Here is a 14,167-nt window from a genome sequence, read left to right on the forward strand (position 1 = left end):
TGACCATCAAACTGCTTTATATCCATCTTTTCCTAAATGTATATCACTTTTTATTTAAAAAGGAACATTTAATACATTGCAAAGGATTCCCAGAGCACGTTAGATTGTCCAAAGTGACAGCACAGCCATAAACTGCCTGCTTTCAGGCATGATTTGTCTGATTGAATCCCTTCACTCATTCTTCTCTCTTTTTGATGATCCTTTTTTTTTTGTAATCTAAAAGAATATCTGTGCTGTGTATAAAGTGGCTTTTTAAAAGAAGAGTACATTTTTAGGAATTACCAGTTTATCCTAAACTCAACCACATCTGTATTAAACCTCAAAGTAATAATGCGAAGGTCTCAGCCGAGAGCATGACGCTGTGTGGTAATATATGTCCCTACAGCAATGCATATATAACAGGCACACAGCGTGTGATCTAACCATTGCAGATGTATAATCGATACGGAGGTGAGCGGCCTGTGAATAATACCCCCCGGCCTTCTGCAGGATGGCGCGTTAGGCGCACAGCGAGATCCATCTGGCTGTGCTTCATTAGAGGCTGCGTCGGCTGCGGCATCAATCACTGGAGCAGGTGAGTGAAGAAATGCAGTGTAAGTGCGCAGCAGATGCTGAATAATGGAAGGCGAGCGGAGGAGGGGGGATGGGAACCAGGCCTGGCTCTGATGGAACAGCCTGCGCCAAGGTCTCCCAATCAATATTCCCTCAATCAGGCGGAATATCTATAGCTCTCACGGACAGGAGGAAATAAGAGCAGCTGCTTTTACCGTGAAAAATAATTACATGGAAGGATCGCTCTTATTGTGTTTGTCTCGTTTTTTATAGCATTGCCACTCAAAAGCATACCGGTCACTTACATTATACGACGCGAGGGCGGCCATTTTTGTGGTTAGAGATAAAATCCGAGACGGTCAAGTTGTTTGAGACGAGCAATATCACTGTGGCATTGAAACACAGGTCTGTTCTTTTCTTTTTAACATTTTGGACACATTTTTTTAAATTTTGCTCCATAAAATGGCCTTCCTTGGGCCCCACTGAACTGGCAAGCTGGCTCCTGTAAAATACTACTTAGCCACTTACTCTCTTCCCCTGTACGCCCCCTATAGACCAGAGCAGGTTTTACATTTCTGATGTGCAGCATTGTGTTTAATATTGATTGGACCCTAAGCAAACACTTTCTTGAACCCCTCCCCCCATGCAATTTCTGTCTCACATTTCACAGGATGCTCTCCCCATACAACACACATAATTATACAGGACCCCCACCTCCATACTTCCTCTATCGTTACTTAGGACCCTCCTCCATACTAATCTAAACATTACACAGGACCCCGTCTTCCATACTACCTCCATCATTACATAGGACGCTCTCCTCCACACCACCCCCATCTACACAGGACCCCCTCCTTCATACTACCTCTATCATTACATAGGACCCTCTCCTCCATACTACCCCCTTTATTACACAGGACCCTCCTTCCCCATACTACCCCCCATTATTACACAGGACCCCCCCCCCTCCATACTACCCCCATCATTACACAGAACCTCTTCCCCATACTACCCCATCATTACACAGGACTCCACTCCCCCATGCTACCCCCATTACACAGGACCCCCCCCTTCCATACTACCCCCATCATTACACAGGACCCCCTCCCCCATACTACCCCCATCATTACACCGGACCCACTCCCACATACTACCCCCATCAGTACACAGGACCCCCCTTCATACTACCCTGATCATTACACGGGACCCCATAATATCCCTGTCATTACACAGGACCCCTCCCCCATAATACCTCCATCATTACACAGGAGCACCTCCCCCATACTACCCCCATAATTACACTGGACCCACTCCCACATACTATCCCTATCATTATACAGGACCACCTCCTCCATACTACCCTCATCATTACACAAGACCCCATACTACCCCCGTCATTATACAGGACCCCTCCCTCATACTACCCCATCATTACACAGGAGCCCATCCCCCGTACTATCCCTAACATTATACAGGACCCCCATACTACACACCTCATTATACAGGACCCCACTCCCCCATATTAACCCCTTTATTACACAGGACCCTCCTTCCCCATACTACCCCCATTATTACAGAGGACCCCCTCCCCCGTATTACCCCCATCATTACACAGAACCTCTTCCCCATACTACCCCATCATTACGCAGGACCCCACTCACCCATGCTACCCCCATCATTACACAAGACCCCCCCCTTCCATACTACCCTCATCATTACACAGGACCCCCTCCCCCATACTACCCCCATCATTGCACAGGACCCTCCTCCCCCATACATAGTAGTTACATAGTTAGACTGTCTGAAAAAAGACAAAAGTCCATCCAGTTCAACCATTAAAAAAAAAAAAGTTGTAATCCTATACCCACAGGTGATCCAGAGGAAGGCAAAAAACCCAGCAAAGCATGATCCAATTTGCTCCTGCAGGGGAAAAACTTTCCTTCCTGATCCCCTGAGAGGCTATCGAACATTCCCTGGATCAACTTTACATATAAATGTTAGTATCCAGTTATATTCTGTGTATCTAGGAAAGAATCCAGGCCTTTTCGTAAAGGCCTACTAGCCCCCTCTTCAGCCATACTACTCCCATCATTACACAGGACCCCTCACCCATGCTACCCCCATCATTGCAAAGGACCCCTCCCCCATACTACCCCCATTATTACATAGGATCCCCGCTCTTCAATAACACCCCAATCAATAAACAGGACCCCCTCCCTCCGCAGACCCCTGCATTGCCCCCCCCCCCAGCAGTCTGACATTAATAGTGTCCAGAAGGTGTCAGGCAAACACCAGGCACACCCCACCAAACCCTCTGGTGAAGATGGTCTGCAGCTTGTTGGACCTGGTCCCCTCCTCCTTTTAAATAGTGTCAGTATAGATAAAAGGTATATATTTTATTCTGCAATTTGGCCCCTTTAAAATGACACAAAAATTCTGATTCTAGTACAAAACATGGCAGAGTTACTTACACATTAATTATTTTTTTTCAAATTTTGCACTTTTTTAAATGTGACACTAAAAACTAACTAAGGAACAAAACAAATAAAAACAAACATAATATTAATAGTTGACAAATAAAATACCATGCTGTATAAATTAACAAAAAAAAAACAATAATCAGCAGGAAAATAATAGTTGGAGAGAAGCAGAAGGAGTTAATTATGGCTGCTTAAGCTAAGCTAAGGATTGATAAGGAAAAAACAGATCAATTTTTTTAAAGAACAAAAACAAAAAATGCAACTTTTATACTTGTTAGGTTGCTGTAGGGCCTATTCACACCACATGCGGTGGGACTGCGTTGTGGGGCAATTCCAGTACAGTCCCACTGCATGACAAGGCAGAATGCCTTGTCCCCCTATATGCCCGATTCACAGCCCTGCGCTGCGGTGGTGTGCCGGTGACCCCCAGGAATGTGGGGGGGGGGGGGACTTATGGGGGTTTGTGGAGCAGATCTGGCAGCTGCATAGCCACTGATCATTTCTTTCTGACAACAGTTGTCTTGTCAGATTTGCACACAATGTGTATGAAGTGTGTGTGTAAAACGCCCCTCTGGCACCGACTTAAATCTTATATCAGTAGCAGCAAAGGGGTTAACTGATAGCTTCTGCAGATGCAAGCTCATCCTTTTGATCTGCCAATGAATAAAACAACAGGTACAGAAGTAACACTGCTGCTTTGTATCTGTCTTTCTTGCCTGAACTGTGTTGATAAACGCTGAATCAGAAAACTTTTTTTGACAGCAGTAGCTGCTAGAGCTGCTCTATAAACACAGCAACTCCTGGCTTTGATTAATGGAGGTCCACTGGCAGAAGGACTGGACATGCTACACATGTCCTGTGTACTATGATGAAAATTTTTTTGGGAGTATGTCCAGCATATCCAATGACCAGGGATGGTTTGACAACTCATGGGGCCCCCCATGCAATAAGGGATCATGGCGCCCCTGTGTCCTCGCCCACACTCAAACCACACCCAAAAAAGCCTATGAAAGGTACCAGGAGCATCTTATGGGGCCCCCTACTGACCCAAGGCCCTCGGGCAGTGCCCGAGTTCCCAAATGGTCAGTCCGCTCCTGCCAATGACCTTAACAAGATAAAACTAAACCCTGGGAAAGAGACAAATGGTACATTTGCAGTTAGTCTAGGGGTACTGAGGTAATGCGTATTACTTTAAAGCAGAACTTAACTCAAAAAGTGTTGTATCAGTAGATTGCTCCATCCCCCAGGCTGCAAATGAGTTACACATTTTTTTTTTTTTGGGGGGTGGCAAGTTATTATCAGTATTTACTTCCACTTCCTCAATCCTTGCCTAGGTTAGTATGATACCACTTGCTCAGCCCCCTTACCTCCCTCAACCTTCTGGGATATGTCCCAGAAGGCTGCAGGACCATTTACAGAGTGCCACATGAGCTTGCACATTCACAATATGGAGCCAGCTGTGGTTCTTCAGGAACCCATATCCAAGATGGCAGCACTGGGGAGCCACAGCAGTATGAAGAACCAGCTGAGGGAAGACAGAGCTGAAATAAAAAGCATGGGTTCCACTTCACAATCCACACCAGACCATTATCTGAGCATGCGGAGGCCTGGAAAGGGAGGGGAACAACATGCCCTCCTTCCTGAATCATACCATGACACATGCCCTCAACATGAGAAGGATACCTTGTCAAACCTTGTTGATGAGAACAGGGGCCTCTTGCCTACAAACCTTGATTGGTGGTTGTGGGGGGGGGGGGGATGTCCCAAGATATAAAATTATTCTCATGTTCTTCACAGGGGTTACAGGGTGAAATAAGATATTCAGGGTGCTCCAAGGTCAGAGAGGTCACAGGATGACTGAGGATGTTCAGGTTGCTTTAGAGTCAAACGTGACATGGGTTGACACAGGATGCTCAGGGTGCTCTGGTGTCACAGGACTCATAGGTTGAGACACAATGCTCAGGGAGCTCTGGAGTCAGAGGTCATGGAGTGAAACAGTATACTAGGGTGCTTTGGAGTCACCGAGGTTATCAGGTGGCATGACATGCTCAGGGTACTCTGGAGTCAGAAGACTCATGAAGGGACACAGGATGCTCAAGGTGCTCCAGAGTCACAGCAGTCACGAGGTTACACAGGATGCTCGGGGTGCTCTGGAACCATAGAGGTCACAGGCAGACACCGGATGCTCAGGGTGCTCGGGAGTCATAGGAGTCATGGGGTAACAAAGGATGCTCAGGGCGCTCAGGAGTCACAGGAGTCATAGGATAACACAGGATGCTCAGGGTGCTTTGGAGTCACCGAGGTCATCGGGTGTCATGAGATGCTCAGGGTACTCTGGAGTCAGAGGTCTCATGGCAGGACACAGGATGCTCAAGGTGCTCCAGAGTCACAGCAGTCACGAGGTTACACAGGATGCTCGGGGTGCTCTGGAGCCACAGAGGTCACAGGCTGACACAGCATGCTCAGGGTGCTTAGGAGTCATAGGAGTCAAGGGGTAACAAAGTATTCTCAGGGTGCTCGGGAGTCATAGTAGTCATAGTGTAACACAGGATGCTCAGGGTGCTTGGGAATCACAGCAGTCATGGTGACAAGAGATGCTTAGGATGTTCAGGAGTCATTGAGGGACACAGGATGCTCAAGGTGCTCCAGAGTCACAGGAGTCATGGGGTAACACAAGATTCTCAAGGTGCTCCAGAGTCACAGGAGTCATGGGCAGGGGCGGACTGACCATTTGGAAACTCGGGCACTGCCTGAGGGCCTGGGGTCATTAGGGGGCCCCATGAGATGCCCCTGGTACCTTTTTATAGGCTTTTTTGAGTTTGGGCAAGGACACAGGGGCCCCATGATCCCCTATTGCCCGGGGGCCCCATGAGTTGTCAGTCCGCCCTGGTCATGGGGTAACACAAGGTGCTCAGGATGCTCTGCAGTCACAGGAGTCAAGGAGTAACACAGAATGCTTAGGGTGTTCAAGAGTCACAGAAGTCACAGGGTGACACATATTGCTCAGGGTGTTTGAGAATCACTGAGGTCATGGGGTGACACAAGATGCTCAGAAGTCACTGAGGTCATGGGGTAACATCAGATGTTCAAATTATTTGGGAGTAACAGAGGTCACGGGTAGCACAGAAAGGACAAAGTTCTTAGGAGTTACAGAGGTCACCAGAAAACACAGGGATCACAGGAATGCACAGGAGACAGCAGCAAGGGACTTGGCTTCGGAGCTCCTTGACTATTGCACCAGAGATAGGCTTGTCCACTCCTACTTCCACCATTACTGATTCATACCACACCCCACCCCACCCCTTAACCAATTATACTTTACAAAAAACATGACACCATTTTGGAGTAAAATGGCCAACATGACCTTTTATTAACAGCTCACATTTTAAATACATCAGCCGTTCCTTATAATGGAAACCAAAGAATTGTTGTTGGTCTTCGAAGGCACCCCCAAACGATCCGAAATGCACCTGAGGACAACCATATACACTAGGCCTCCAGCCGCAACCAAACAGCTCGGAGACAACCATACCGTCCGCAGTGCAGCACCACCACCTTCCAGTTAAACCTTGGTTAACTGGGAATGTCCACCGGGCACCCCATACCACCGATGGGTCCCACACCATTGTTTTACCTTCCAAGATGAGAACCGCCTCCAAAGACCAACAACCGCCCGCGAACCAACATAACCCCCTTTTGTTTTTTTTTGTTTTTTTCCTGTTCCTTCCCCCGGGAGGGACCCAATACCCAACAAAACAGGGAGGGCAGGAGGGAAGCTCTGATCCTTCCTCACGTCCAGCTCCACTGACGCCCCCTCAACAGAACCCCCCACCCTAAGGTGCCGCAGACCCCACCTACACTCCACCTCTGCCAACCAGATAAGCCCACAATCAAATCCCAACCCCCTGGAGCTATCTTTACCCTTTCCATTCCCCTTCACCACTCTGGGGCCTAGTCATGCATGCCCTGCGCTATTTTCATTCTTTCTTATCCACTACGGGCATTTCTTTAAAGTCATTGGCAGTCCAGAAAACTGTCTTCTTACAGGCTGTAGTGTCGGTGCTCCAGGTGAAACCCAGAAGTGCCAGAAACCATGTGCTGGAGAGCAGACCTGATGCTGCAACAGAGCACGTTGAGTGTGACAATAACTTCTATATTTGTTTCCCGACAAGTACCTTTGAAATAAACTTCTTTTTTTTTTCCCCAGTGTAAGGCAAAAGAGAGGACCACCTCTATAAAAGATTGTCGGAACCTCCAGTATTCACAGCAACTAATCAGCTGCAAATTGGGGCCTATTATATGTCTAAAAGTTGAAGAGACTTCATTTGGAAAACATTGCTCTTGTCCACAAGAGAAACAGAACAGATGATTAAACTAAATACTTAACATCTTAATGACTCAAATGAAGAGACTGAATGTATCCATTTAAATAGAACAACTCTGACACATTAACAGCACGTAATTTGCATCCCTCACAAAGTACTTCTATTCTCTTTCCTCAGAGGACACGGACTGGGTTTTCTGCCCTGACAATACTTTTTTTTTTTTAAATTGTCTGCAAAATGTTTGAGTTAATTAAGTTAATGCAAGTGGCTGATTTTGCTGTGTCTGTGTCTGAGGGTCTCTTTATTCCCTGACTGAATCTTTAACTCGTTAGTGGCTGAGTTCATTTGTAGGTTCATACCCCAACCAAACTGCACTTTTGAAGCCATCGGGTTGAAATTAACTTTATCATGTTCGAATTCACAGAATCCTGACAAAATGATGGATTGCTGCTTCTCAAAATGCTAGTTGCTTGGCTTATACAGTGCAAAAATAAAGATGTCCTTTGTAAATTGTTAAACATTAGATCTTCATTCAAACAGTGACTACAGATAAAAGGGATCTTCTTGAACCAATGACACAAAATTGTCATAGTGCAGCCATTCTCATATTCTAAATGAACAAAAATGCAGATTTTGGCATATGCAAAAAGTAAGTACACCCTTACATTGGCACCGTTTCAAATCCATTGAATTTGAATCAGGAGTTCCAGGCTGGGTGGTAATCAGGGGCGGACTGACAACTCATGGGGCCCCCGGGCAATAGGGGATCATGGGGCCCCTGTGTCCTTGCCCAAACTCAAAAAGGCCTATGAAAAAGGTACCAGGGGCATCTCATGGGGCCCCCTACTGACCCCGGGCCCTTGGGCAGTGCCCGAGTTTCCAAATGGTCAGTCTGCCCCTGGTGGTAATGTAAAAAACCTCCTTAGGGAGTGGTGGTAAGCTTGAGTTTGGCTGAACCTGGAAGGAAGCTATCAATGGCGGCCCAATTAACTGGCCAGGGCATTTCACACCCCAACGATACATGTACCCAAATGGGCAGGAATGCTCAGGACATGACTGATCTGATATTACCGCATGGCCATATTTGGTGAATGTCATTGCCATTGACCTAATGTGGCCATGTGGCCCTGTCAATGATGTACCAAGCACACTTGCCCCTTTGTGTAAGTGCAGTTGTGGGGTGAGGAATGTCCTGGTCACCATTGCATGTACATTAAGGGGCAGGGATCCTCATGTCAGGACTGACCTGATAAGGCCACATCTCCATGCCTTTGTGCACATGCAGTTTTGGGTCAAGGATTGCCCTGGCCGCAGCTGATACGATTGGCACTGTCAGTTTACTTCCAGGTTGGGCTAAACATGGCTTTGGACCACCATGTGGATATATACCAAAAGGGGCAGGAATGCTTGAGACATGATTGATCTAATATGAGCACCTGGTCACATAGCCATATTAAGTCAATGTCATTGGCCTAATGTGGCCATGTGGCTCTATTGCATTAATGATGTACCAAGCATCTCTGCCCCTTTGTGTAGGTGCAGTTGTGGGGTGTGGAATGCCCTGATCAAAGCTGCATGTACTTCAAGGAGCAGGGATGCTAATAAGATGACTGACCTAATATGGCCACATACCCACACCTTTGTATACATGCAGTTGTGGGGTAACGATTCCCCTGGCCACAACTGATTGGATTGGCACTGTCAGCCTCTTTCCAGGTTCAGGCTGAACATGGGTTTGGACCATCATGTAACCATATTAGGCAAATGATGTACCAAGCATTCCTTTTCTTTTGGATAGGTAAACCTGTGGGGTGAGAAATGCCCCATTTACAGGTACACATACACCAAAGGACAGGGATGTTCAGGACATGATTGACCTTATATAGCCATGTGGCCATGTTAGGTCAATGATGTACCAAATATCCCTGCCCCCTCATGGATATGCCATTGTGGGGTGAGGAATGCCCCAGCTGCAGCTGATCAGCACTGACAGCCTCCTTTCAGGTTCGAACAAACATGGGTTTGGACTAAACTCAAGCTCCTCCCTAGTAGGGAGTCATATATACACCTCAGATAACTAGGGTCTGGTGTTCTCATTGCTATTGACGTGTGTGGTGTCATCATGAAAAATTTACAAAAAGCTCTCTAAGGCTTTCAGAAATAAAGTTTTGAATCACTATGAGTCAGCTAAGTGAATTATAAAGATCAGCAAATAATTTGAAATAAATCATTCCTCTACAATTGCCATAGATTTAAAACAACTGCTAATTCAGCCAGCCTAGGAAATTCAACCCAAGAGCTACACTATATTGCCAAAAGTATTAAGCCAGCCCTCCAATCATTGGATTCAGGTCTTCCAATCACCTCCATGGCAACAGGTGTATAGAATCAAGCATCTAGGCATGCAGACTGCTTCTACAAACATTTGTGAAAGAATGGGTCGCTCTCAGGAGCTCAGTGACTCCAAGCGTGGTCCCGTGATAGGTTGTCACCTGTGCAATAAGTCCATCCGTGACATTTCCTTGTTACTAAATATTCCACGCTCAACTGTTAGTGGGATTATAACAAAGTGGAAGCAACTGGGAACAACAGCAACTCAGCCACCAAGTGGTAGGGCACGTAAATGACAAAGAGGGATCAGTGAATGCTGAAGCATACAGTGCACAGGAATCGCCAACTGTCTGCAGAGTCAATAGCTAAAGACCTCCAAACTTCATGTGGCCTTCAGATTAGCACAACAACAGTGTGTAGAGACCTTCAGGGGAATGGGTTTCCATGACTGAGCAGCTGCATCCAAGCCTTACATCACCAAGTGCAATGCAAAGCATCGGATGACATGGTGTAAAGCACGCCGACACTGGACTCTAGAGCAGTGGAGACGTGTTCTCTGGAGTGACCAATCACGCTTCTCTGTCTAGAAATCCGATGGACATGTCTGGGTTTTCAAGTTTCCAGGAGAACGGTACTTGCCTGACTGCATTGTGCCAAGTGTACAGTTTGGTGGGGGGAGGATTATGGTGTGGGGTTGTTGTTCAGTGGTTGGGCTTGGCCCTCTAGTTCCAGTGAAGGGAACTTTTAAGGCATCAGCATACAAAGACATTTTGGACAATTTCATGCTTCCAACTTTGTGGGAACAGTTTGGGGATGGCCCCTTCTTGTTCCAACATGACTGCGCACCAGTGCACAAAGCAAGGCCCATAAAGACATGGATGAGCGAGTTTGGGGTGGAGGAACTTGAGTAGCCTGCACAGAGTCCTGACCTCAACCTGATAGAACACCTTTGGGATGAATTAGAGCAGAGACTGCAGGCCGGCCTTCTTGTCTGACATCAGTGCCTGACCTGACAAATGTGCTTCTGAAAGAATGGTCAAACCTTCCCATAGACACCCTTCTAAACCTTGTGGACGGCCTTCCCAGAAGAGTTGAAGCTGTTATAGCTGCAAAGGGCGGGGCCAACTCAATATTGAACCCTACGGACTAAGACTGGGATGTCATTAAAGTTCATGTGCGTGTAAAGGCAGGTGTATCAATACTTTTAACAATGTAATGTAACTATCTGATCCTAAAAGAAGTCTTGAGGGACCACAAAATTTCATAGCATGATTCATCCTAACTACTGGTCCATAAGAAAATCCTGTAAAGGTGGATATTGATTCCTGGGAAGTTCTTTCAAGCTATCAGTCCTTGAGGAGTGCTGTTTGCTGAGGGGATCAAGTGGTGATACATATAAGCTCTGTGGCCCTGCAGGGTCGCAGGGTGGAGGTGAGAGGCCATTGCAGCCATTTTTAGATCACATCCAGGGTGTTTTGGTTCACACACATTCCTCCATTCATGCATGATCCGAAGGAATGCAACACAGATCACTGGACTGCTTTGATTGCATTCAGTGTTTTGAGATATTATCATTTCACTCACACTGTACTATTTATTTGATCCCATTCAAGGGATTCACGCATCATTAGTTTTATATCAGTTCATGTCCCTTATTGGGTACTAGGGGGTCACATATATATTATCCCCATGTGGATTGGGGGTCACAATTTCCCCCCCCCCTTCTTAGACCACTTATCACATAAGGTCCACATTTGGACCTGAGACGCGTATGTTCTTCACTGTATGGTCACATTTATATTTATTTATGTGTACAATTGTTTTTATGAGTGCTACATAATTTTTATTGCATTTATGTTTTGGGGCCTAATGGTATAGGACAGTGATGGCGAACCCGTGGCACGCGTGCCACAGCCGGCACGCCAAGCCTTATCTGTGGGCACGCCAGGAGAATACCGTATTTTTCGCTCCATAAGACGCACTTTTTTTCCCCCAAAAAAGGGGGGAAAATGTCAGTGCGTCTTATGGAGCGAATATAGAGCGGCCGGTCCGGTATTTCCACCGCCGCCGTGTCAGAATACCGGGCCGGCCGCTCAGCTCTGCAGTGGGACCGTACCTGTCCCTCTATCCAGCGGCGCGCTGTCTTCCCGGCTTCTGTAGTGTGCGTGACAGCCGGGTCCCAAGTGCGCATGCGCAAGAAGCAGTGCTCTTTGTGAATGGTAAGGCGGTACCTGGGACACATGACAGATCCCAGAAGCCGCCGGACCAATCACAAAGCGCAGCGCTTCTCGCGCATGCGCACTGGGCATCCGGCTGTCCGACGAGCGCCCACACTACAGAAGCCGGGAAGACAGCGCGCGGCTGGATAAAGGAACAGGTAAGATTAAAAAAAAACTCTGCGGAAGTAAGAGCGGGTACCTGTCAAATTCAGGTACCCGCTCCCCCCCCTCCCCAAAGGTCAGCAGTCATCTGTACTGTCCGCAGTCTCTGGTCATCCCTGTACTGTCTGCAGTCTCTGGTCATCCCTGTGCTGTCCGCAGTCTCTGGTCATCCCTGTGCTTTCCACCAGTCTCTGGTCATCCCTGTATTGTCCGCAGTCTCTGGTCATCTCCTGTACTGTGTCCGCAGTCTCTGGTCATCTCCTGTACTATGTCCGCAGTCTCTGGTCATCTCCTGTACTGTGTCCGCAGTCTCTGGTCATCTCCTGTACTGTGTCCGCAGTCTCTGGTCATCTCCTGTACTATGTCCGCAGTCTCTGGTCATCTCCTGTACTGTGTCCGCAGTCTCTGGTCATCCCTGTACTGTCCACAGTCTCTGGTCATCCCTGTACTGTGTCCGCAGTCTCTGGTCATCTCCTGTACTGTGTCTGCAGTCTCTGGTCATCCCCTGTACTATGTCTGCAGTCTCTGGTCATCCCTGTACTGTGTCTGCAGTCTCTGGTCATCCCTGTACTGTGTCTGCAGTCTCTGGTCATCCCTGTACTGTCCGCAGTCTCTGGTCATCCCTGTACTGTCCGCAGTCTCTGGTCATCCCTGTACTGTCCGCAGTCTCTGGTCATCCCTGTACTGTGTCCGCAGTCTCTGGTCATCCCTGTACTGTGTCCGCAGTCTCTGGTCATCCCTGTACTGTGTCCGCAGTCTCTGGTCATCCCTGTACTGTGTCTGCAGTCTCTGGTCATCCCTGTACTGTGTCCGCAGTCTCTGGTCATCCCTGTACTGTGTCCGCAGTCTCTGGTCATCCCTGTACTGTTAATTAGTTTGCACTACTGTACGAGTTGTTTTTTCTAAACCAAAAGCTCGATATTCAGGTTTCATTGCAGTGTTGGCACTTTGAAAGAAATAAGTTGGTTTTGGGTTGCAGTTTGGGCACTCGGGCTCAAAAAGGTTCGCCATCACTGGTATAGGATTAGATGTCAGCTGCCTATTATCTTTCTATCATTTTCTGATATATGACATAAAAGCGCTGGAGGACTCCTTGTTTTCAAGAGGCACAGCTTTGCTTCCTCATTTCATAGCTGCCCCCTAAATATTACCAATCTGATAACTGGTGCGGTACTGATAGAGTTGGAGGAAGATCCACAGAAGGAATGAAGCAGAAGCAGGGAGACTTTTGTCTTGCAGGTCTTCAGCTACAGCTTCCCCTCCAGCAAGGAGAACAGTGATCAGCCCAATAGTGACATCACCACATTTCACTCCAAATCTGGTGAGAGTAGCAGTCAGAGGCAGCAGTGTCTTAAATGACCTTTTAATCCGGCCCGCGGAGCTAGGCTCCCGCTAGGCTCCTCTCACAGTCCGCCCTGAAGACCGGTGTAGCATGAAAATCTGTCTTCTATGAGGATCTGTCCCCCTCGACGTATCTGCGCATGTGCCGGAGATCGCCGATCGGCTGCTAATGCCTGAAACTAGCACATGCGCAGATACGTCGAGCGGGACAGATCCTCATAGGAGACAGATTTTCATGCTACACCGGAACGACGCGGGAACACGGCGACAGGAACGCGCGGAGCAAAGGTAAGTGAATTGACACAGGGGGGACTTGGGGACTTAATATGGGGGATGAATTAATATGGGGAATGAATTACTATAGGGGGGATGAATTACTATATGGGGGATGAATTACTATATGGGGGATGAATTACTATGGGGGATGAATTACTATGGGGGATGAATTACTATATGGGGGATGAATTACTATATGGGGGATGAATTACTATGGGGGATGAATTACTATATGGGGGATGAATTACTATATGGGGGATGAATTACTATGGGGGATGAATTACTATATGGGGGATTAATTACTATATGGGGGATGAATTACTATATGGGGGATGAATTACTATGGGGGATGAATTACTATATGGGGGATGAATTACTATATGGGGGATGAATTACTATGGGGGATGAATTACTATATGGGGGATGAATTACTATGGGGGATGAATTACTATGGGGGATGAATTACTATATGGGGGATTAA

At 47.2% G+C, this 14,167-nt stretch overlaps 1 long non-coding RNA gene across 1 annotated transcript; it reads left to right on the forward strand.

Annotated features, from left to right (window-relative positions):
• Positions 1-241: 241 nt before the first annotated feature.
• Positions 242-7,875, forward strand: LOC149453078 (uncharacterized). Its single transcript, XR_016314736.1, has 2 exons — positions 242-574; positions 7,240-7,875. It is a non-coding gene; the product is annotated as an uncharacterized LOC149453078 (long non-coding RNA).
• Positions 7,876-14,167: the final 6,292 nt, after the last annotated feature.

This window comes from Staurois parvus, unplaced genomic scaffold (genome assembly GCF_062004578.1).
Source record: "Staurois parvus isolate SC_StPar_1 unplaced genomic scaffold, SC_StPar_1.0 ptg000453l, whole genome shotgun sequence".
Classification (NCBI taxonomy): domain Eukaryota; kingdom Metazoa; phylum Chordata; class Amphibia; order Anura; family Ranidae; genus Staurois; species Staurois parvus.